The following is a 26,026-nucleotide window of genomic DNA, read 5'->3' on the forward strand; positions in this document are numbered from 1 at the left end:
TTGAACATAATTGACATTCAAAATTGTGCCTATTAATTAATTTATTGCCTCCCAGCTCCAAGCTGACCTTTCCTTCTCCTGTTTGTGATACAACAGCGTTTCTCCTTTGTCAGTCATCACGATGTCATGTTTTGTCAGTAAAGAGTGATAGAAGGACCTGGAAAACATAAGAAAAGAAGTTTTCTTTCCCTTTTGTGTATGCTTTGTTGGCTTGTTCCTGTGTTGGAAAGCATCCACCAGTTAACAGAGACCCCGGTAGTGCTCAGCTTGTAGCTTGCCACTTACCCTCTGGGTTCTCTGCCTCATCAGCCTTTGACACCCAGCTTCCCAGATGGGGTTTCCTGGCTTGCAGATCTCCTTTTGCCTTGTTTTGACCCAGTGACACCCAACAGAGGGCTACCTCCTTGCCAGTCCTGGTTTGCAGTTCCCCATTGACCAAACTCAACTATTTACAATGAGCTGATTGAGGATTTCTGACTGCCAGCTTTGACCTGCCAGCATCCTCATAAGGGCTTTATGTTTGCTGGTCAGTCTCCAGCTCCTTGTCCATTACCTTTAGTCAGATAGCATCCCAGTGGGTGATGTTTTGATTGACAGACCCAACCACAGTTACCCATGCTCCAGCCTCAGTCGGATGTCACACTAATGAGGAGCTTCTGGGTTCAGTCTCTGTCCACAGCTCCCTGCTCACCAGACTCAGTCCAACACTGTGGACACATTCAGTCCACCAAGGCAATCCTGAAACTTCTCTGCCATTTAGTAGGCTGCAGTAACACACCCTCCAATAATGGCTGAATTACAGTTTTGAGGAAGATAGGTTTCTTCCAACTGTTTTCCTTTCTAAAGCCTTGGAGAAATTTTTAGAATCATTTATTTTTCTTTTATTCAGTCTTAATAATCAATCCCAGGCATATGGTTAATATTTCTTTATATAAAACTTCCTGTTTTCAAATTACTGTGTACTTTTTGTCTCCTAATTAAATACTGGTTTATGCAAAAAGATATTTCCCCCTTCTCACCTTCTTCTTCTCTTCCTCCACTTCCTCCTTTTCCCTTCTCTTTTTCCTTTCCTAAAGGATACATATTTCCAGTTATTCAAACCCTTATTCAAACTATTTTTTTCTTTGAATTTTTTTTTTAAGTTAAGTAATATCATTTTGTTTTAGAAATACAATGCTGTATTTTTGTCCTATGGTAGATGAGGTAATTTCCATTATATTATTTCTTGGAATTTAGTGATGCATACGAAGTTAATGCTTTGCTTTTTAATGTGTTTAACTTACATCTTGACATATAACTAAACTGTTTTATAATCAAAAAGTTTCATTCTTGAGGTATTCTAGTTTAACAACTTTATTATCTGTAAATAATGATTGTTGTGCCTCTTCTTTTTCACCATACCTGTGTCTGAGAAACAGTCCCTGTCTTTATGAGATAAATCTTTCCCACATCTATATGAATGAGTAAATAGTAGAGGAGGGAAATTTCTATTAATGAAAATGGTAAACATCATATCCCCCAAAACACTCCTACCACCCTACCTCTCAAAGAGGACTATGCTATTATAAGATCTTGATTAAACTACATTTATGCATTGATAGATACGTTTGTGCAGCCTGTTGAAGGAAGCCATAAGGAATCCCTACTTCCATTTTTAATGAAGGTACTCACCAGAAATTTACTACCTATCAAGTTTTTCCTAGCTATTTTCCCAGGTGAGCTCACAAGTGTTAACCATGATAGCAGTAGTCCACATTTATCGAATGCTTATCTGGGACTCTAAGCTTAATTCCATTCTATGTGGTATTTCATATGTGTATACTCATTGAGTTCCCACAACATCCCTTTTTTTGTTTTGTTTTGTTTTGTTTTGTTTTGAGACGGAGTCTCGCTCTGCGGCCCGGGCTGGAGTGTAGTGGCCGGATCTCAGCTCACTGCAAGCTCCGCCTCCCGGGTTTTCGCCATTCTCCTGCCTCAGCCTCCCGAGTAGCTGGGACTACAGGCGTCCGCACAACATCCCTTTTAAATCATACTGTCATCTTCTCATTTTATAGATGAAGAAACAGAGAACCAAGAATATCATTTCCCAAAGTGACACAATGACAAATCTAAGATTTGAAGTCTGGTGTTTTCTTAATGCCTCTACACATGGCAACAGAGATCACATTAGACAATGTTAAGCATATAAATATTCCACAAGTTAAGAAACTTTGTTCCATTATTGAGTTTGTGCAAAATTTAAATAGCCAAATTTTGAGGGAAAAAAAGGGAGAGGCCCAAGGAAAATAAATGCTACTTATCTTCCTCCTCCTAAAACTGCCTGTCTCTCGTATTTTTATTCTGTTCAATATCAGCAAGAGAGGATCTCACCCAAGTGTATAGTGGGGATGGTAACACCATAAACAGATGAAACTTGCCCTTTCGAAGCTATGCCAAAGTCAGTAACACATATTTTATATATTTATAATGACAAAATTTAGCACAAAGTACAATATTTTGATTGGCAGTAGAAAACCAATTGTCTCTGAAGTTGGTTGGAGGTTGGTGATACAAAAAGTGGTATACATTTTTAAAAAAGGAAAGAGAAAAGAAAAAACCTTGGTTTAAGTTTCCTTAGTGTCCTAGTCAGTTTGATTCCCTGAAAGAAAGTGAAAAACATCTCCCATAAGAAAAATAATGTGATATTGTATTTTCTACACTTATTGGGAAGACCAGGTTATATACACTATCTCGTATTTTTGGAATAATATTTAAGTGTATGTCATAATTTGTAATGTAGAAACTTGTAACATACATAGTCAGCCACAGTCATATTTCTCTGATTTACTTCTTCCCCTTCATATCTATCACATCTCCCATTTTAAAAATATGTTCTAAACAATACTAATGTTGAATTGACAATGGATTATTTCTTGAGAGGCTTAGAAAGGAAATTTATGCATTTTTATGATTTTTTAATATATCTCATTCATAGAATAAATATGGAAACTGTAGTAACCAAAAACCTTATTAATCAGTTTACTCTTACTTCTTTGGGGAAAACAAGAAGGAAGAGAAGACAAGAAAGTTTTCCTAGCTTGTAACACAGGCTAAGAATTCCCTCCACTTATCACTAGGCAATGTCTTCTTTTATCATTGGAAATTTTTGTTATACAGATTTTAGATTATATAAATTTTCTTTATATACACTCTATATTGTGTAATTAACATAGGCAGTACAGCTCTCTTTTGATGACTATTGATAAGATACACCTTCCGTTTTCAACCTTTTACTGCTAACAATCTGTCTTTATGTTTAAAGTAAAGTTTCTGTAGACATTTTATAGTAGGATTCTGCTATTGTTAAATCAAATCTAAAGATCCCTGATTTTTTACTGTGGTCTTGAGACTCCTTACATTTAATGCAGTTGTAATGTAGTTGGAATGAAATCTACCATCCTGAAAATTATTTTCTATTAGATTTATGTTTTCTTTATTATTTTGTGTTGCTCTCTTCCTGGCTTTTAAATTAAGTGAGTATCCTTAATCATACTATTTTATTTTAAATGTTGGCATACAGTACTAGCTAATCTTTATTTTTCTAAGTTGTTACTTTAGATTTGTAATGTACATCCTTAATAATACCAGTCTACTTTCTATGTCTGGTGTAAGAATCTTAGGAAAATATAATTCATATTTCCCACTACTTTTTATATTGTGACATACATTTTATTTCTAGATGCATTATTTAAAACCCAGAATACAGTATTACAATGGGTGCTCTGCTAAGTAAATTAAAAATAAGAAAAAAGTTCTTACTTTAATTCTCAATTATTTTTAAATTTCTAATGCTTTTTCATTTTTGGATAAATACAAATGACAATCAGAAACATGCTTCTTTTGTTTTAGGAACTCCTTCAACATGCCTTACAGCACACATCTGCTCACAATAAAATTATTGTTTCACAAAAAGACAAACACTGTGTGCTCTCACTCATATGTTAAAGTTAAAAATAAACATATATATATATTAGTTTAATTTATACTGCACTTACACTGCAAATCTAAACCACAACTCATAAACATGTGAGTATACATATGTGTGCGTGTATATATATCACGTTTTATGTTCTTTTCTTGTCAAATGTCTAGTAAATCAACTCACTATTTTAAACCTATAAAATTTAAAGAATCAAGCATTTATTCTTTGCTTTTGACATAAACTAATTATCAATATAATTGAAAATTTGATGAGGCATAATTGCTCTATTGAAGAATTCCACCTACTAAATTGAAAATGAATAAGGAAATTAAAATATTATGACTTTATTTTGAAGTTTTCAGTGAATCAATAAATCCAAGCATTGAACATCAAAGGCTATTCACATCAGAAAAGAGAGGTATGTACATATCACATGTCGCCTGATGAAAGAACATAACACCAACCTCTGAAACTGAATTCTAACAATCCTTTGACTACAATTAAACATTTTCAGAAACAAAACTGATACTGCATAACATAGACGGGAATCACAAAATTCAGATTGTGGGAAATTCCATAGTAAAAATAACACAATTTCTTCCAAAATAAATGACTAAAAGCAAAACAAAACAATGACATGGAAAGAGAACTTATAGATTAAAAGAGCCACAAGAAACATCAGCCAATCACAACGTGTAAATCTTTTTTAAAATTTGCGTTCAAAATGAAAACAGTGTTAAGATTTATATACATACATACATATGTATATATGATTTATTTAATTGGAATTTTCAACATTAGATATTTGAAGTTTTTAACAAATAAATGCTTTTTTGTGTGATGGTGGTATGTGGTAATATTACAAATAAAAGATAAATTGATAGATGATAGATAAATAGAATATATATGGATAAAATATTGTATCTGAAATTAGCTGTAAATTAATATGAAGGTGGAGAGAAATATAAATGAATTAATTTATCATGACACTATTATTGCTGAATCTAGGTAATAACCACATGAGGATTTATTACATTACTTTGTGTATTTCCTATATATCCTAAGGTATCTAATGACATGTTAAATGGAAATAATGAGGATATTTTAAAATAAATGACCTAGCAAAAATATCATAAAGGATATTTCAAAGAATTTAGCACAGAATTCTGTACAAGAAATAAAGATAATATAATATAAAACAACAGCAAGAGTTTGATATTATAAAATATTAAATTAAAAATTATCGTATTTCTCAATTTTTAAAGAGATTGTGTGATGATGTGTTTAAAATGATGTGCTAGAGATGATGGCCTGCATGGAAAAGTTTCTGTTTCAGTTTGTTCTCACACTGCTGTGAAGAAATCCCCAAAACTGGGTAAATTTATTAAGGAAAGAGGTTTAATTGACTCAGAGTTCTGCATGTCTGGGGAGGCTTGAGGAAACTTACAATGATGGCGGAAAGCACCACTTCACAAAGTGGCAGGAGAGAGAATGAGTGCCGAGTGAAGGGGGAAGCCCCGTTTAAAACCAAGAAAATTATCAGATCTCATGGGAACTCCCTCACTATCATGAGAACAGCATGGGGGAAACCGACCCATGATTCCATTATCTCTATCTCGTCCTACCCTTGACATGTGGACATTATTACAACTCAAGGTGAAATTTGGGTAGAGACACAGAGCCAAACCGTATCATTCTGCCCCAGTCCTTTCAAAATCTTGTGTCCTCACATTTCAAAACACAATCACACCTTTCCACTAGTCCCTCAAATCCTTAATGCATTCTAGCATTAACCCAAAAGTCCAAGTACAGCGTCTCATCTGAGACAATTCAAGTCTCTTCCGCCTATGAGCCTGTAAAATCAAAAGCAAGTTGCTTCTTAGATACAATCAGGGTATAGGCATTGGGTAAATATATCTGTTCCAAATGTGAGAAATTGCACAATACAAAGGGCTACAGGCTCCATGCAAGTTCAAAATCCAATAGGAAAGTCATTAAACCCTAAAAGTTCCAAAATGATCCCCTTTGACTCCATGTCTCATATCCAGGTCATGCTGTTGCAAGAGGTGGGTTCCCATGGCCTTGGACAGCTCTGTCCTTGTGGCTTTACAGGGCACAGCACCCCTCCCAGGTGTATTCACAGGCTGGCATTGAGTATCTGCAGCTAGGGTCTGGAGGACGGTGGCCCTCTTTCTCACAGATTTACTAGGCTGTGCCACAGTGGGGACCCTGTGTGGGGGCTCTAACACCACATTTCCCTTCTGCACTGCCCTAGCAGAGATTCTCCATGAGGTCTCTCTCCCTGTGGCAAATTTCTGCCTGGACATCCAGGCATTTCCATACATCCTCTGAAATCTAGATGGAAGTTCCCAAACCTCAGTTCCTGTCTTCTGTGCACCTGAAATACTAACAATACCTGGAAGCTGTAAAGGCTTGGGGTTTGCACCCTCTGAAGCCAAAGACCAAACTGTACCTTGACCTCTTTTTAGCCGTGGCTGGAGCAGCTGGGATGCAGGGCACCAAGTGCCTAGGCTGTACACAACAGGGAGGACCTAGATTTGGTCCACAAAACCCTATTTCCCCCCAAGGTTACCAGGCCTGTGATGGGAGGGGCTGCTGCAAAAGTCTCTGACCTGCCCTGGAGACACTTATTTCATTATCTTGGTGATTAACATTTGGCTCCTTGTTACTTATGCAGATTTCTTCAGCCGGCTTGAATTTCTCCTCAGAAAATGGATTTTCAGCAAATTTTCTGAACTTTTATGATCTGCTTCGTCTTGAATGCTTTGCCACTTAGAAGTTTCTTCTGCCAAATGCCCTAAATCATCTCTCTGAAATTAAAAGTTCCACAGATCTCAAGGGGTGGGGCAAAATGCCACCAGTCTCTTTATAAAACATAGCAAGAGTGGCCTTTACTCCAATTCCCAACAACTTTCTTATCTTCATCTAGGATCACCTCAGCCTGGACTTCATTGTCCATATCACTATCAACATTTTGGTCAAAGCCATTTAATAAGGCACTAGGAAGTTCCAAACTTTCCCACATCTTCCCTTCCTCCAAGTCCTCCGAGTCTCAAGGAAGTTCCAAAATTCCGCACATTTCCCTGTCTTCTTCTGAGCCCTCTAAACTGTTCCAACCTCTGCCTGTTACCCAGTTCCAAAGTTGTTTTCTCATTTTGGAGTATCTTTACAGCAGCACCCCACTCTCTGCAGTACCAATTTACTCTAGTACTCTGTTTTCACAGTGCTATGAAGAACTGCCCAAGACTGGGTAATTTATTAAAAAAAAAAAAAAGAGATGTAATTGTCTCACAGTTCCACATGGCTGAGGAGGCCTCAGGAAACTTACAATCATGGTGGAAGGCACCTTTTCTCAGGGCAGCAGGAGAGAGAATTATTACTGAGTGAAGGGGGAAGCCCCATATAAAACCATCAGATATGGTGAGAACTCAACTATCATGAGAACAGCATGAGGGAAACTGCCCCCATGATCCAACTATGTCCACTTGGTCCTACCTTTGACACATGGAGATTATCAACATTCGAGTTGGGATTTGGGTGGGGACACAAAGACAAATCGTATTAGTTATTTAATATCCATAAGCTACAGTTTTCTCACTTATAAAATATGAACAATAATAGTATCAACATGAGAGAACATATATCCACTAGAAAAATGTTCAATAATACAAGTAATGTTTAAATAACTATCACTGGTATTGATATCATCTCACCTCCAATATCAATATTATTATTAACAATATATGCACAAATGGTACTATTGTAATAGGAATGCTCTGTTGTAGTTGTATTTAACTCTTAAAAATAATTGTTTTAGGCCAGGCACGGTGGCTCACGCCTGTAATCCCAGCACTTTGGGAGGCCGAGGCACGTGGATCACAAGGTCAGGAGATCAAGATCATCCTGGCTAACATGGTGAAACCCCGTCTCTACTAAAAAATAATAACAACAAAAAAAAAATTAGCTGGGCGTGGTGGTGGGCACCTGTAGTCCCAGCTACTCAGGAGGCTAAGGCAGGAGAATGACATGGACCTGGTAGGCAGAGCATGCAGTGAGCCAAGACTGAGCCACTGCACTCCAGCCTGGGTGAAAGAGTGAGACTCCATCTCAAAAAAAAAAAAAAATTGTTTTGTTTCATATGAGAATATCAGCAAACTTCAATGTTAATGAAAGCCATACAAATAATATTTTTATAAGACTTTAACTTAAATAACATCAGTGTAAAACAATTTGGCCTATGTAATCAAAAGACACTGATCAATATAAACTATTCATCAATTAGGATGCAGGTCAATAAAACATGTAGATCAATAGCAAAAGTATTACTTCTATAATGAATTAGTTATGTAATGTGCTTAGTAAGAAAAGGTATAGTTATTTCATATAAAATTTTAAGTTTATGTATTTTAAAACATTAGATTAAAAGAGTTACCTGTTACAGAAGTGTTTATTATACAATTAACTACCATTATATTTTATAAAATAATTAAAAACCAAAAGAATAAAGCTGATAATGTTTGTGTACAAGTGCTTCTAAATGATAGTACAAAGATATTAGTGAACTATGCTCTTTTTATCTGTAAGTCAGATACTGAAATGTAGTCTGCAAAATTATTTTATTGGATGTTAGTATCCATCATAGTTTGTACTGCATTTTTATAGTTTCTAAATTCAGTATATACCACATACTGATTTATAATATTGTTTGCACTGGCAGTACTAAATATCCTACACATGAATAGATAAACATACAGACAAACCTTACATAGTTTGTAAGCTTGTTCATGTGTGATTGGATGTAAATTTATGGAGAAAACCCAAAATTACAAAAATTAAAATCTTTCATTTGAAAACATTGTAGTAAGACTTTAATGTTCAATGTAGTTTGAATCATGAACATTAAAATATTATTACGGCCTGTTCACTTTTGAAAAGCACTTACGATGAAGCAATCTTCAGTCAATTAGGTCTTATTCAGCTTTCAAGCCATTATGACAAAAGACAACTTGTAACTAAGCATAGAAAATAAAATTTGCAATCTATCAAAGGGTGATTAAATTTTATATCAGACCAGCTTCATTTATCCCTGTTCTTCAAATATCACCATTTTCTTAAATGTAGACAATTGAAAGTAATTTTTTAAAGTTAGTCAGCTTGGATGAGATTGCTCTAATTTTGACCGAACTCACTTTCAAAAAATAATATTTTATAAGAATCTATACATTATAAAATTCAACATTAACTATCGAAGCTTAAATTAAGTTATGAATAGCTTTAGTTTTTATTTTATAGTTTCTTCATTTAAAACTATGTCTTTTAAGATAAATTTATATAAATGAATAATTACTTTTTCAAAATACTATTTTTATTTATGTTTATTTTCCCCTGTGTTCTAAGATGGAGATTTTATTTTGGTAAAGAGACAAAACAAACAGTTTTACTTAAATTTATCAAATGCTGAAAAAATTTATCTGTCACTTGAAACCTCACCAGGTTGTGATTGACTCATATCTAGAAAATGATTTCCTTTACAGATAGCTAGATATTCTTCAATGATTTTCAGTTTCAGAATTACAACTGTTAAATTCCAAATATGAAGATAATAAGATGGAAACCAATAGAAGTAGTGGAAAGTGTAATTATCATGCTTCATATATATATACACACGCATATATATGTGTATATACACACACACATATATATGAATATATATGTATATATAAGTATGTGTGTGTCTGTATATATATAGTCTTCTGCCCCTTTTCTTAACATATAGCTCCGAGAATACATGTAATCTTCAGAGTGATAAGAGTGTCTTTTGTATGCCAATAAGATGTATGGTCACTGGCAACCCTTTGACAACTTCAGGATGAGCTCTGGTCACAGGAAATGCTATGGTATGATTAGAATGTTGGGTCAACCATACCTTTTAACCTTCAGGTTAGAGAGAGGAGCTGAGGCTAAAGTTGACCATTCCATTCATAGCCAGTAACTTAACCAAGCATGCCTATTTAATTAAACTTTCGTAAAAACCCAAAAGGACAGTATTTCAAGGGCTTCTAAACAGCTGAACATGTGGAGGTTCCTAGAGGATGGTGCTCCAGGGAGGGCATGGAAGTCTGCCCCTTCTCCCACACCTCACCCTACTCATCTCTTCATCTGTTGTTTATTGGTATCTTATGGAGTATCTTTATGATAAACCAGTCAATGTAAGTAAGTGTTTCACTGAGTCTTATGAACTGCTCTAGCAAATTAATCAAACCTAAGGAGATAATTATGGGAAGCCCGATTTATAGTCAGTCAGCCAAATGCACAGATTATAATCTGTACTTGTGACTGGCATCTGAAATGATAGAGTTATAATTGAATAGTGTAAAAGGATACCCAGATGGTGTCCTCTGCAGAATTGATTGTTTGCTGATGGAGAAAAATCCACACGGATATTTTGGTGACCGGGGGTAATGGTGTTGACTATTGAGTGTGAAAGTAGAAAAAACTTTTGGATTTTCAATATCCTTAAAGTAAGGAATAAGTATTTGCCTTCTATTAAATTGTAGTTAATCAACTGTAGACCACAAGTGATTAATGAAGAACTTTTAGTGTAAAATTTTTGTCACATTTAAAAAAATTAACTAGTAGATTTTGATGGGAAGTTTCAGGGTTATAGAAAAAGTGAGCAAAAAGTACAGAGTTCTCGTATAGTACCCTCCAGTTTCTCCTTTATTTTTTGCATGTGTATTGTACATTTATTATAATTAATGATCCAATATTGCTACATTATTACTAACTAAAGTCCAAAGTTGACATTAGTATAACTTTTTGTGTTGTGCACTCTATGGGATTTAACAAATACATAATGACACCTAGCCGCCATTACAGTGTCATTGTGTGAAAATGTCCTAAACCTATACATTCTGAGCCAAATTCAAAAATTTGGAGCCAAGGAAAAAGAAAATTAAAGCTGCATAGTCTCCACATGAAAGTTCCAATCAGGTCTTCTATTTGCAAACATTTTGATTCCATAACTCCAAAGAAGTTAGCAAAGTATTTCATTAATCCTTTTTTTAAAAAAAAATTATTATTATACTTTAAGTTCTGGGATACATGTGCAGAATGTGCAGGTTTGTTACATAGGTATACATGAGCCATTGTGGTTTGCTGCACCCATCAACCCATTAACTACATTAGGTATTTCTCCCACTGCTATCCCTCCCCTAGCCCTGCAATCCCCCAACAGGCCCAGTGTGTGATATTCCCCTCCCTGTGCCCATGTATTCTCATTGTTCAACTCCCACTTACTAGTGAGAACATACGGTGTTTCATTTTCTGTTCCTGTGTTAGTTTGCCAAGAATAATAATTTCCAGCTTCATCCATGTCCCTGCAAAGGACATAAACTCATCCCATTTTATGGTTGCATAGTATTCCATGGTGTCTATGTGCCACATTTCCTTTATGCAGTCTATCACTGATGGACTTTTGGGCTGTCCAGGTCTTTGCTATTGTGAACAGTGCTGCAATAAACATATGTGCATATGTCTTTATAATAGAGTGACTTATAATCCTTTGGGTATATACTCAGTAATGGGATTGCTGAGTTAAATGGTATTTCTGGTTCTAGATCCTTGAGGAATCATTACACTGTCCCCCACAATGGTTGAACTAATTTACAATCCAACCAGCAGTGTAAAAACATTCCTATTTCTCCACATCCTCTCCAGTAAATGTTGTTTCCTGACTTTTTAATAATCACCATTCTGACTGGAGTGAGATGATATCTCCTTGTGGTTTTGATTTTCATTTCTCTAATGACCAGTGATGATGAGCTTTTTTTCATGGGTCTGTTGGCTCTATACATGTATTCTTTTGAGAAGTGTCTGTTCATATCCTTCTCCCACTTTTTGATGGGTTTTTTTTGCTTTTTTTTTTTTTTTTTTTTTTTTTTTGTAAATTTGTTTAAGTTCTTTGTACATTCTGGATATTAGCCCTTTGTCAGATGGATAGATTGCAAACATCTTCTCCCATTCTGTAGGTTGTCTGTTCACTCAGATGATAGTTTCCTTTGCTCTAAAGAAGCTCTTCAGTTTAATTAGATCCCATTTGTCGATTTTGGCTTATGTTGCCATTTCTTTTGGTGTTTTAGTCGTGAAGTCTTTGACCATTCCTACGTCTTGAATTGTATTGCCTAGGTTTTCTTCTAGGGTTTTTATGGTTTTAGGTTTTATGTTTAAGTCTTTAATCAATCTTGAGTTAATTTTTGTAACAAGTGTAAGGAAGGGATCCAATTTCTGTTTTCTGCATATGGCTAGTCAATTTTCCAAACACCATTTATTATATAGGGAGTTATTTCCCCATTGCTTGTTTTTGTTAGTTTTGTCAAAGATCAGATGGTTGTAGATGTGTGACGCTATTTCTGAGGCCTCTGTTCTGTTCCATTGATCTATATAACTGTTTTGGCAGCAGTACCATGGTTATTCTTATATTTTCTTATGGCATAAATAATTGATTTTACAAGATTTAAAACTACAGTTTTAAAAGTGTTTTTTGTTTGTTTGTTCATTTGTTTTTTGCAGTTCTGTGAAGAAAGTCAATGGTAGCTTGATGCGGACAGCATTGAATCCACAAATTACTTTGGGCAGTATGGCTATTTTCACAATACTGATTCTTCCTATCCATGGACATGGAATATTTTTCCATTTGTTTGCTTCTTCTCTTATTTACTTGAGCAGTGGTTTGTAGTTCTCCTTGAAGAGGTCCTTCCATCCCTTGTAAGTTGGATTCCTAGGTATTTTATTCTCTTAGTATCAGTTATGAATGGGAGTTCACCCATGATTCAGCTCTCTGCTTGTCTGTTATTGATATATATAGGAATGCTTGTGATTTTTGTACATTGATTTTTGTATCCTGAGACTTTACTGAAGTTGCTTATCAGCTTAAGGAGATTTGGGGCTGAGACGATGGGGTTTTCTAAACATACAATCATGTCATCTGCAAATAGAGACAATTTGACTTCCACTCCTCCTATTTGAATGCCCTTTATTTCTTTCTCTTGCCTGATTGCCCTGGCCAGAACTTCCAATACTATGTTGAATAGGAGTGGTGAAAGAGGGCATCCTTGTCTTATGTGGATTTTCAAAGGGAACACTTCCAATGTTTATCCATTCAGTATGATATTGACTGTGGGTTTATCATAAAAAGCTCTTACTATTTTGAGATATGTTCCGTTGATACCTAGTTTATTGAGAGTTTTTAGCATGAAGGAGTGCTGAATTTTGTCGAAGGATGTTTCTGCATCTATTGAGATCATCACGTGTTTTTTGTCATTGGTTCTATTTATGTGACTGATTACATTTATTGATTTGCCTATGTTGAACCAGGCTTGCATCCCAGATATGAAGTTGACTTGATCGTGGTGGATAAGTTTTTTGATGTGCTTCTGGATTCGGTTTGGCAGTATTTTATTGAGGATTTTCTCATCAATGTTCATCAGGGCTATTGACCTGAATTTTTTTTTTTTTTTCCTGTGTCTCTGCCAGGTTTTGGTATTAGGAAGATGCTGGCCTCATAAAATGAGTTAGGGAGGATTCCCTCTTTTTCTATTGTTTCAAATAGTTTCAGAAGAAATGATATCAGCTCCTCTTTGTACCTCTAGTAGAATTCGGCTGTGACTCTGTCTGGTCTTGGACATTTTTTGTTGGTAGGCTATTAATTACTACCTCAATTTCAGAACTTGTTGTTGGTCTATTCAGGAATTTAACTTCTTCCTGGTTTAGACTTGAGAGGGTGTATTTGTCCAGGAATTTATCCATTTCTTCTAGATTTTCTAGTTTATTTATGTAGAGTTGTTTATAGTATTCTCTGATGGTATGTATTTCTGTGGGATCAGTGGTGATATCCCTTATATCATTTTTTATTAAATCTATTTGATTCTTCTCTCTTTTCTTCTTTATTAGTCTGACTAGCAGTCTATTGGTTTTGTTGATCTTTTCAAGAAACCATCTCCGAATGGCAATCATTAAGAAGTCAGGAAACAGCAGATGCTGGAGAGGATGTGGAGAAATCTTATACACTGTTGCTGGGAGTGTAAATTAGTTTAACCATTGTGGAAGACAGTGTGGTGATTCCTCAAGAATTTAGAACTAGAAATACCTTTTGCCCCAACAATCCCATTACTGGGTATATACTCAAAAGATTATAAATCATTGTACTGCAAAGACACATACACACTTATGTTTATTGCAGTGCTATTCACAATAGCAAAGACTTGGAACCAACTCAAATATCCATCAATCATAGACTGGATAAAGAAAATGTGGCACATATATTCCATGCAATACTATGCAGCCATAAAAAAAGGATGGGTTCATGTCCTTTGCAGGGACGTGGATGAAGCTGGAAATCATCATTCTCTGCAAACTAACACAAGAACAGAAAACTAAACACCACATGATCTCACTCATAAGTGTGAGTTGAACAATGAGAGCACATGGACACATGGAGGGGAATACCACACACCATGTCTGTCAGGAGGTGAGGAGCTAGAAGAGGAATAGCACTGGGAGAAATATCTAATGTAGATGATGTGTTGATGGGTGCAGCAAACCACCATGGCACGTGTATACTTATGTAACAAAGCTGCACGTTTTGCACATGTCCCCCAGAACTTAAAGTATTAAAAAAAAATTTAAAAAGTTTTTAAAAAATTGTAATTTAGGCACATTATTATTATTTATTTATTTATTTATTTTATTTATTTTTTTTTTTTTTGAGACGGAGTCTGGCTCTGTCTTCCAGGCTGGAGTGCAGTGGCACGATCTCCGCTCACTGCAAGCTCCGCCTCCTGGGTTCACGTCATTCTCCTGCCTCAGCCTCCTGAGTAGCTGGGACTACAGGTGCCCACCACCACATTCCGTTAATTTTTTTGTATTTTTAGTAGAGACAGGGTTTCACCATGTTAGCCAGGGTGGTCTTGATCTCCTGACCTCGTGATCTACCCACCTCGGCCTCCCAAAGTACTGGGATTACAGGCGCGAGCCACCACGCCCGGCCAAACACATTATTTTTTATGTATCAGTATATCCAGTTATATTTTTGGTAATTAGGTGGGCATGAAGGAGATGTGACATCTGGTTGTTTAATAAAGGAAAAGGAAAGATGGTAATAAGTTTATTTCTGGACTTAGTAAAGTTATATTTAAGAGCTCTTCCAGCATAGTGGTTCTTAATTCAACATCAATAAATGTGCTCCACTATAACCAAGAGTTATATACAATGTTACATCCTGTTATATATCAATTAGATTTATCCACTTGTACGTATTGGGCATATAGGTTATCATGTTAGCTTTATTAGAGTTTAGAATTTTCAATTAGGTTAGCTGCTTTATAATGGATTGTAAATTAAATAATCGCTAAAATCTAATGTGGGAGAAAACCAAGAAAATATCAATATATCTTATTATTTCATCATTCTAGCTCTATTCATTACAGTGACTTAGAAACGTTGCCACTCAATTCATACTGATATTTATCTCTAAAACTTAGGTTTTTATTTCACATGTTTTTTTCTAAAATGAACGTGAGCTTATCCAAATACCTTATTGCAATAAAGAAAGATTATGAAAATTTTGTGAAAGGTTTTGTTATTTAAAGAACACAGCTACTTAATCTTCCATTGGTGAGGTTCTGATAAATTTCACTTTAAGAATATCATATGTATTCAGTTGAAAATCAGTTACACTGACCACAAACAAATCAATATAAAAGCTATATGGTCATTATAACCCTCAAAAAAAAAAAAAAAAAAAAAAAAAAGCATTACTTTCATAGCACTATACTCAGATTGATTTTATGAGGAATATAAAATTTTCAGGTTTATTAATGTTTATCTTTACCAGCTTATAAAAATAATCATACATGTTTACCCTCAGAAACAAACTTAATAGTGTTTCAGACTCCAAATGGTTTTGTCCAGCAATTACAATAAAGGCTCATGCTATCCACTCCAACTTGTACAAATGACAGGTGTAGGAAGCATTCTCAAACATCTCTTTACAAATGAAAAAATAAAAAAAGAATTCATTAATGAGGTGTGTTAAGGCATTTCATTCAATGCTGCAGTGATTAGGGTAGTTCATAGCTATTGCATTTATTTTCTTCTGGGCCTGTGGTGGCTATCCTTTTCCATTTCCTTCCACGTAACTTTCCATAGCCAATGATGTGTGTCACTTCTGAAAGAAGCCTTTAAGATCTAGTATGCAATTTGATGACTGTGCTGTTATTGTTGAGTCAATAATTCTCAGAACATGGGAACAGAACCTCCCTAACTGGAACAGTGTGGGACAGATCCCTCTAGGGATGAAAGATATGTGTACGTTGTGAGTTAAATAAAACAAAGATACAGTAATTATATTTGTTGCTACAATGTGGTTTATGTATACTGTCTATACAGTTGCATAAGCTAGAGTTTCTACTGGTTAAGTTACGGAGTAAACTGACAAAAGTCAGGCTACAAATAAAATCAATCCAAGTAAAAAAACAAACCAGGCTTTACACATAACAACTACAAAAAAAGTTATGAAGACCTCCACTCCCAGGTAAATTCTTCACAAAGTAAGAAAATATCTACTTTAGACAGTGTTGATAGTTCTTCAGGCAACTTTGTGGGTGTTCTTTGCATTGGGGTGCATTATGCTTTTTCTTTTTGTTGACAGCCTCACTCATCTTATGAGCAGTGTTAAAAACTGTGAAAGATAGAGCAAGGGAGAGATAAAGCTCTAGTACTCAGACAAAACAACAAAAAAATTACTTAAATGACAACCACTCAAGTAATCCATGTATGGTAATTACTTTGAAGATTCTTTATTGCTGACACCAGTATTATAAACTAGTGAAAATATGTGTTTAAAGAACAAAAGTTTGCCAAAACAAACAGAAAACTGCTAAATTTGAATGCATTAGCTATCATAAAATGTTCCATCTATTATCTGACATCTATTATCAACACAGAGATCTAAGTATAAATATGTTAATAATTGAAATATAGTTAAATAAAGGCGACTCCGAGTGAAAAACTGTTTTGGTTATGCTAAATATGGAGCACATAAATCTTTTTACATGAAAGTGTTCATACACACAACAGAGATAACAAAGCCAGCTGTTTTGACCAAGTGGTAGCAGAAATAATGCAAGACGGTAATGCTCTTTATACAATTTCATCCAGCAAAAAAGTCAAACCAGTTAAAATAAGCAAGAACTTTAGCTAAAGAATGTAATGTACAAAATATTTTTTGATTAATCCTCCACATTTTTTAACAAAACACAACTATTTAAAGGCAGTGTAAAGTAACCCAGAAAAGAAAGAAATTGCCTCAAAAGAAGGTAATCTCACTATATTTATGTTTTTTTCCTCTAAGGAAATTCCCCAATCAGGTAATGCAAAATAGCCAAATTGATGCTACACCAGAAAAAAATTACGTAATTCCTAGCAACCAAAAAAAAAAAAAAAACAAAAAACAAAAAACAGGGACGTTAGAGTTATATGATATGTTGTCAATAAGACATAATTGCCCTTGAAATATTGGTCATTTTTTTTACCTATATATGCATGCTTTACAGCTAAATTTATTTCCCTACCTAAGTAACTTAAATATTTAAGTTAAAGGGGCATTTAAGACAGGATCAAGATATCAGCATTAGTGTAATAAAGATCGAATTGAAATAAGTGGTTTACATGTGGATCAATAATGAACTAACTAAGTAAGAAGACTTACTCTAGCATTCATTACAACTCTCTAATACTGAGCTACTCCGTGGCTGTAACTAGACCAGTGAATATGTTGTGATCTGACAAAAACATCCATCCACTCTCCTCCCGCAAAAAAATTAGGGTTAAAGAGTGACTGAGAGGGAGACATGAGGCTCCCCACAACTGGTACAAACATTTTGCTGAGACACTTTCTAATTATTAATTAAGCAAGTGATATGAAAAACAAATCAATAATATAAAACAGAGGAAACTTTGCATATGTGTACCAAAAATTGTGAAAAAATATTTAGAGCGGCCTTGTCTTTAATATAAAATACATATATATATTAACTTGAGAATAGATAAATATACTTAGCATATCTACACAAGGGAATACTATCCACCTTTGGATATATGTGAATAAATAAGTTGTATGTAAATTGAATGTATCTCATAAATGTTATAGAGTGATATAAATAAGTTACAGAATATAATCACCATTATTTCATTTACATAATATCTAAAGGAGAAAAATAAAAGTATAGATTGTTTAGGAATACTTAAATATGTAATATGAGAAATGCATCAGAATAAGCTAAACCAAATGCAGAATAGCCGTTGCTTATGATGCAAATGAAGGAATGAAATCAAGGAAATTTATACAGAAGGCTGTAATGATATTGGAAAGTGTGTACTACTCTGCTTAATGTTCGTCAGATACATTTTAAATACTCTTCAAAAAATTACAAATAAATAATTTAACCAACTGTAAAGGAGGAAGAGAATATCTGTTATCATAAAATATAAATTAAAAGCTGTATTTATTATTCCATTTGATTGTGGTTTATTTATCATTTTATGACAGAGTATTTCTTTGGGATAACTATTACATAGGTCACATTTTGGAAAACTCTAAGTAAGTAACTTATTTCAGTAAAGTCTTATGAAGTTCTAAAAATATAGGCCAAGATTAGTAGCGTATTCTACAGAGAATAGGAGCCATTTAATATAGGAAGAAACGGTCCTAGAAGACATAATAGCTCCTGAGGGTGTCACTGTACTAAAACATGGCACAAAACTTGCCATAAAACTGACCAGCAAAATATCATGCTGTAAGTTACCTTCTTATATGTTTCCAAAGGGACATTATAAAAAAGGTATTGGGAGGCAGTAGCAAGTGATGGTTAAAATGAGGGTTTTCAAATCACAGTGCTTGAGAGTGAATCATGGTTCAAACACTTGTTTGTTTTCTGATTTGGGCAAAGTTAATTATATCATCGAGTCTTAAATTCCTGAGCAATAAAATTAAGTTAGTACAGTCTCTGAAGTCGTAGGATTATTAAAGGGTTTCCATGAGATAAGACAGAAAATTCTCAGTGCATCTGAAGTCACTTTAATGAATTTCTCAATACGTTTGTTTTTATTATCAAGCTTCTGTAGAGTTGATCTTTAACATAATTATCCAGAGGTGTTTCATATGTTTTTTTTATTTTAAAATAAATATGCATTGTAAATTAATTAAATATATGTTTTACTAAAAATGTAGTAATAGTCAGTCTTGGGATTGCTCAAAATAAATCACTTCCTCTAAAACTGTCACCCAATAACCTGCACAAATTCGTTCACATTCTGTAAAATGGGAGTATTATGCTGCTTTTTAAAAGTCAAACTTCAGGTCTCCCGACTAGACCAAAAAGCAATGAAAAGCAAATGACTAAAAAAAACTCCATTTGGAGAAATAAAATAGAGAATAGTTAACCAAGAACAATTACCCTTACAGTTAAACTCTAAGGCTCCATAGAATTTAATCAGGAAGGAAGAGCTCAGGCCCATACTTTTAGACTACTTATTACATTAAATACTAGCAGGCTCGTTTTTTTCTTATTTTACAGTCCTTATATTATTAATAGTTGTTAATTATAAGATCACAACCATGGGATGTATTTATGGTAATAAGAAGTTTGATAGATCATATAACAATATGGATACATACAAAGATAAAAGTTGAGGCCACATTTAATGTGTTTTTCTAGTACCCAGTATTAATTACCTGAAATACATTAAGTATAAGCAAGTATTTTATAAACACTTCTTGGTAAACAAGTGTGACACAATTTTAAAATTAAAGCAGAGAAAGCCGCAAAAAAAGTTCTGAAAGTAATAAATGTCCAGAAAATAGCAATATACATTTTTTATACTTTGAATTAATCAAAATATTATATGCAAATAAATATTTAAAATGCTTACATGCTTCAAGAAGTGGTGAAATGGAAGTCAGTGAACTCTGTATTAGGAAGCAATAGTAGTTGTTAAAGAAAGTTTACTTAAGTAATTTATAAAATCTGAAATAAAGTTAACTGAAGGTTCCAGATAGCAGAACTTTGATATCTAATTATTTGATTTATAAAAATAAAATATATTTAATATTGTATCAAAATGGTATGACAGCTAGCATGGGGAATAAATTACTATACTTTCTGTAGTCTTTCAACAGATAACAGTTGACTTACAGGCAGCTAATTCATTTCTTTCAAGTTAGAAGTCGTTGGTTATGAACAGATAATAAATGAATGCCTTTGACATGAACATTAAGAATAGGCTTCATACTCAAATATCCTTCATTCTTTTATTCCAGTATTTACCATCCAGTAATATAGATGTCCCTTTCTAATTTTCTGAAGACATTACATTTTTGCTTCAAAATACTGAATATAATTTGCCTTCAACATCAGTTTCCCATATGCTCTCTACTACTGCACTTGGTTAGACATTTGGAAGGTGCTATTACTAGTTTGGACATAAGCTTGACTTCATTTTTTTTTTAAAGGAAGAGACCTCTGCTTTCACCTGTGATATACACAGAACTTGAATATCCTCACATAACTTGAATATCATTGGAAATCAGTGAGTTTTCCTGACTCCATTACAGAACTGAGGTTCCAGTGCAAACCTCACTATAAACTCTGGAGAGAAGAGTGAATCCTGAAATTCACAGTCAAAATCTACAGAAAAAGAAAGACATAAAATCAACTACCTAAGCCTCCACCTGAGAAAACTACAGAAAGAGTAGCAAATATATCCCAAACCATGTAGAAGAAAGAAAATTTTTTTTTAAAAGAAGGAAGTAATGATATTGTAACAGCAGAACAATAGGGAAAATCAACAAAACAAAAGCTAACACTTTGATAAGGTAGATTAAATTGATAAACTAAAATAATAAGAAGAACAAATACACACACACACACACACAATTACCCCTATCAGAAAAAGACGTGGGGTCTTCTGATCCGTAGAAATTTCAAGGATAATATGGTAATACTATAAATAATTCTATGCCTGAATGTTTGATAACATAGATAAAAATGACTGGTTCAATGATAAAGAGTACCAAACATTACTCAAGAAAAAAAAGAGATAATCTGAATAGCTTTATATATATTAAAGAAATTAAGAACCAACAATCTCTCCTCCAACAAACATAATGCTTAAATATTGGTGAATTTTCTCAAACATTTAAGAAAAAATAATGACAATTTTAATAATGTCTTTCAGAAAACACAGAGGGAACAATTCATAAAACTTTTTATAAGCTGACATTACCCAAATACCAAAACCAGATAAGTACATTACAAGAAAAAAAAACTAAAAATCAATATATCTCATGATTATAGAGGTAAAGATCCTTAACCCAGTATTAATAAACAGAGTCTTGCAGTATATCAAAAGGATTAAATAGCATACCAAGTGGAGTCATTTCAGAAATGCAATACTACTTAAACATTCAAAATTTGATAAATATTAGATTAATCATATTAAATTAAAATAAACAATATGTCATATCAATAGATGGAGAAAAAAACTGGGCAAAATTTAAGATGCATTACTGATAAAAATTCCTAATAAACTAGGAATAGATTGGGAACTCCTTTAACCCAATAAAGGAAAATATAAAATGCTACAGTTAATATCATACTTAATGATGAGTTAAATACTTTCACTCTAAGTTTGCAAAAAAAGACAAGGAACTTCTTTCTGACACTCCTCCTTATTTAAAATTGCAATAAATGTTTTAGCTAGTAAAACAGAAAAACTAAAAGAAGTGAAAAATATACAGGCTGAAAAGGAAGAAATACAGCAGTCTTCATATGTAGATAACATGATTGTCAAAATGAATCAGACTTAAATGTAAAATGAAAAACTATAAAACTCCTAGAAGAAAATATAGGAGAAAATCTACGTAACCTTGTGTTTGGGTTATCTTTATTTTTAATCTAAATCAAACACACAAGCTATGAAAGAAAATACTTTTGAGATGGGTGCTATTAAAAAAATCATTGCAGTCTTATTGCAGAAACATAATAAAGACAAACTAAGAAAACAATCCACTCTGTAGCAAAATTTTCCAAAATAATGTCAACATTTATTCCACAGATCTTATTTTAATCTATTCATAATGTATCTGCTTATTTGTTTTATGTTTGTATTTACTCAATTATTTTTGTTTTTCTTCTAATTTCCTCATATAACTCATGTAACTCACATACATATTGACTGACTTTTGATATTAATATGTATAGACCAGTCATACTAAATTTATTGCTTAGTAGTGGTGGTAATAATGAATGCTATTCTTTAACTATTTTCGTTCTCCTGTTTGTAAATGATAAAAATGGACTCTATACTTGGAATTAATTTCGGATATATGTCTTGATTTGAACAATGAAATGTAACAAAGACACTATCATTTATCAGTGAAAGCTTCAAACACATTGCACAATTAAGGCCTTTCTCCATTGATAACCCAATGTCCTTACAATGTGTCCTGAAATCTACATAATCTTGGCCTTCTTATCTCTCTAGTAATATCTGCCAACTGGTCTCCCCCTTGGTCTCTCTGCTCAGCCACATGATTATCTCACTCTGTGTATATATGAAGTTCTCTCATGACAAGGCAACTGTGATTGTTGTCCTCGCCCCTATTGCTTCCTTCAGGTTTCTTCTCAAGTATCACATTATCAGCTTTATTTTCCATACCATTTTATATGTGTATTAATTAGTGATGATTTTCATACATTTTATTTATGTTTCTCTCTGTGTTATATTATGGCAGAATTTATCAATTTTGCCTTCCTAGTCAATACTCCTTTCTTTAACAATGTCTAGCCTTTAAAATTATTTGGTCTCTTGAGTGCTTTTATTTTTTCTTTTTAAAAGTCAATTTCTGCAATTTTTATTTTCAAAATTTCTTAGATTATTTTTGTACTGACTTATCTTTGTTACATCTCTGCCTGTTGTAATTTTTTGTTAATATAATGTCGTTTTAGTGAATATTTATTATATCCCATGCACCTATCTGAGCATCCTAAATATACTTTATTTTAAATCTTTTTTTGAGTGCTATGTAAAATTAATATGATTTAATGTACTAATAATTAATTTTGTTGATTGTAGCATAAATAAATTTATTTTTGAGTGTAGATATATTTGCTTGGTTATAATTTCTTTTTAAATTATATATTTTTTATTACGTGTAACTTTATAATTTTCTGCCTTATAGTACCTGGATCTAAGTCGGAGTTCACAAGGAGTTTTAGGGTTCCTTCTCAGCTTGTTCCCAAGGATATTACAGATTCAGTCACTGACTCCACAGGTGGTATGGTAGGCAGAATAATGGCTCCCAAATGACACCCACATCCTAATCTCTGCAGCCTCTCGTTTTACATAACAAATGATGATTTTGCAGATGAAATTAACATTATTGTAAATTGATCTAAGCAGAAGGAGATCATCCTGGGTTATCTGGTGAGCTTAATATCACAGGGTCCTTATAAGTAGAAGAGAATGGCAGAAGAGAGAACCAGAGAGGTGACAGTGTGAGAAAGACTCAGCCAATTTTGCTGGCTTTGAAAATGAAGAAATGATGTCACGAACTGCGGAATCTGACGTCTTTGAAAGCCGAAAAGGGGGGAAAATTAAATTTCTTTCCTAGAGCTTCCAGAAAGGAATATGTCTTGGTTTTAGGTCAATGAGACACATTTTCAGATTTGTGATCTCCAGAACTATAAGATAATAGACTTGTATTGTTTTAACCATGAAGTTTATGTTAATTTGTTACAATAGCAAGATAAAACTATTATATTAGATGTAGCGTGGTTTAGATTCTGTCTGAAAGGTTGTTCCTTTCTCAGTACCTGTCCAATCTCCCTAGGTACAGAGCTTCCATTTTCAATTGTGGCATCGGGTGATGGCAATTTACTATCACTCATTATTTCTCTAAATTCATATAACACTTTCAATTAGTTATGTATTATTATTCATATATTATGGATGAAAACACTGAAGCTCGAAAGTTCTTGCCAAAATTTCAACATTCAGCAAAACCTAGATGTAGAATTTTAACTCAGGTCTTCTAATTCCAAATCAAAGTACCCATTGCATCCATTTCCCTGCTTTGCAAAATAAAGTTTCAGCTTTTGCAAGAAAAAAAAAAAAGTTAAAAAAGAAAGAAATTTAAAAACTGACATTTTTAGTCTCTTGTACTTTCTTCATACTTGTTATCAAATAGACATACATTTGTGTGTAGCACTAATGTGAAAAACTATGTTTTTTGTGTGATGATATGAATTTGATTAAAATTATTATACATTTATTTTCTTTTTCATTTTTTACAGATACTCAAATATCATTTTGTAGAACTACAACTGTATTCAAGAGGTACCTTCAACATCTCTGTTCCTATTTCAGTGAGCCTCAGGATTCACTATGGACTTCTCACCTCCTCCATTTCAATGAATTTCTGTGATTGGTAGGATGCCCACAGCAACAGTTAAGAAAGCAGGTGCAGGCTGGGCGCGGTGGCTCAAGCCTGTAATCTCAGCACTTTGGGAGGCCCAGACGGGCGGATCACGAGGTCAGGCGATCGAGACCATCCTGGCTAACACGGTGAAACCCCGTCTCTACTAAAAATACAAAAAAAACTAGCCAGGCGAGGTGGCGGGCGCCTGTAGTCCCGGCTACTTGGGAGGCTGAGACAGGAGAGTGGCGTAAACCCGGGAGACGAGCTTGCAGTGAGCGGAGGTCGTGCCACTGCACTCCAGCCTGGGCGACAGAGCGAGACTCTGTCTCAAATAATAATAATAATAATAATAATAATAGTAATAATAATAATAGTAAAAGAAAGCAGGTGCAGAAATCAAAATACTTTTATTCTGGGATAAGAAATCACAATTATTTCTCATCAGTGCTGCTTCACTAGGTCCGGTTTTTTCCAAAGCTTGTTTACCTGGACTTGGAGAAGTTACAAGTACTTGATAAATTATAAATGCCTGCAGGCAAAGACAACATGTGAATCAATTTATATTCTCTGAATCCAGTTCAGTGCTTGAAAAAGGTGTCCAGTGAAAGTTGTACAAAGAATACATGTTGAAGTCTTGCTCCTGCGTGCCTTTGATGAACTATACTATGAACTTTCTGACTGAAGAGCAATATTATGTATAAGTCCCTGTTTACTTAGCAGGACACCGATTACTAACACTATGTTTCTGACTATGGCAATATGACCTGAATTTAACTTGTATAATTGAAAATGAATAGCATGGCTTGAAACAATGCTTAAGTATAAACACAAAATTAACATTTGTCAAACTGAATGGGAAAAGAAAAAAATATATATTTTTCTAATTTGTTCTAGTGAACAGAATCCCTAACTTTTATTTTTCTGCTTTTTCAATATTACATGTAAACAGAGATGTCCTAGAGAGCAACTGGAAATATATAAAATTATAAAGTTTCATGTTGAATTTAAATTTTGACCCGCTCCTATAATATTTATTATTGTTGTCTGAATTGCCTTGTAGCTGTGAAAACTGGTTTTTCATTTGAAGGCAGCTCATAGTCAGGAACTGATTTTGTGATTGAATGCATTAGGAAATTCAATGGCATTAGTATAATTATGGAAAGGTAGTTCATAGCCTTGGGATATTTTCCTTTCTTCAAGGAAGATAGTATCTCAAGGAGACAAACATAAAGCAGATAGCTCGGTTTAAGGAGTAAATATTGGTGAAATATTGAAAACTGAAAACTTTTGGATATTAGTGTAAAAATTGTTCATTGTGTGAAAAGATGTACTTTTACATCTAATTATTGATATTTTTCTCTAAAACGTAAAACGTGAAATGTGATACAAATAATTTTTTGAAACAATCAACAGTAAGGAAAATACAATGCTTAAAACAGGCAGCGAAACCAAAGAGTTACCTAATAAATTCTCACACAATATCATTTTTATTATTTGTTTTCCTT

This window comes from Chlorocebus sabaeus, chromosome 25, assembly GCF_047675955.1.
Source record: "Chlorocebus sabaeus isolate Y175 chromosome 25, mChlSab1.0.hap1, whole genome shotgun sequence".
NCBI lineage: Eukaryota > Metazoa > Chordata > Mammalia > Primates > Cercopithecidae > Chlorocebus > Chlorocebus sabaeus.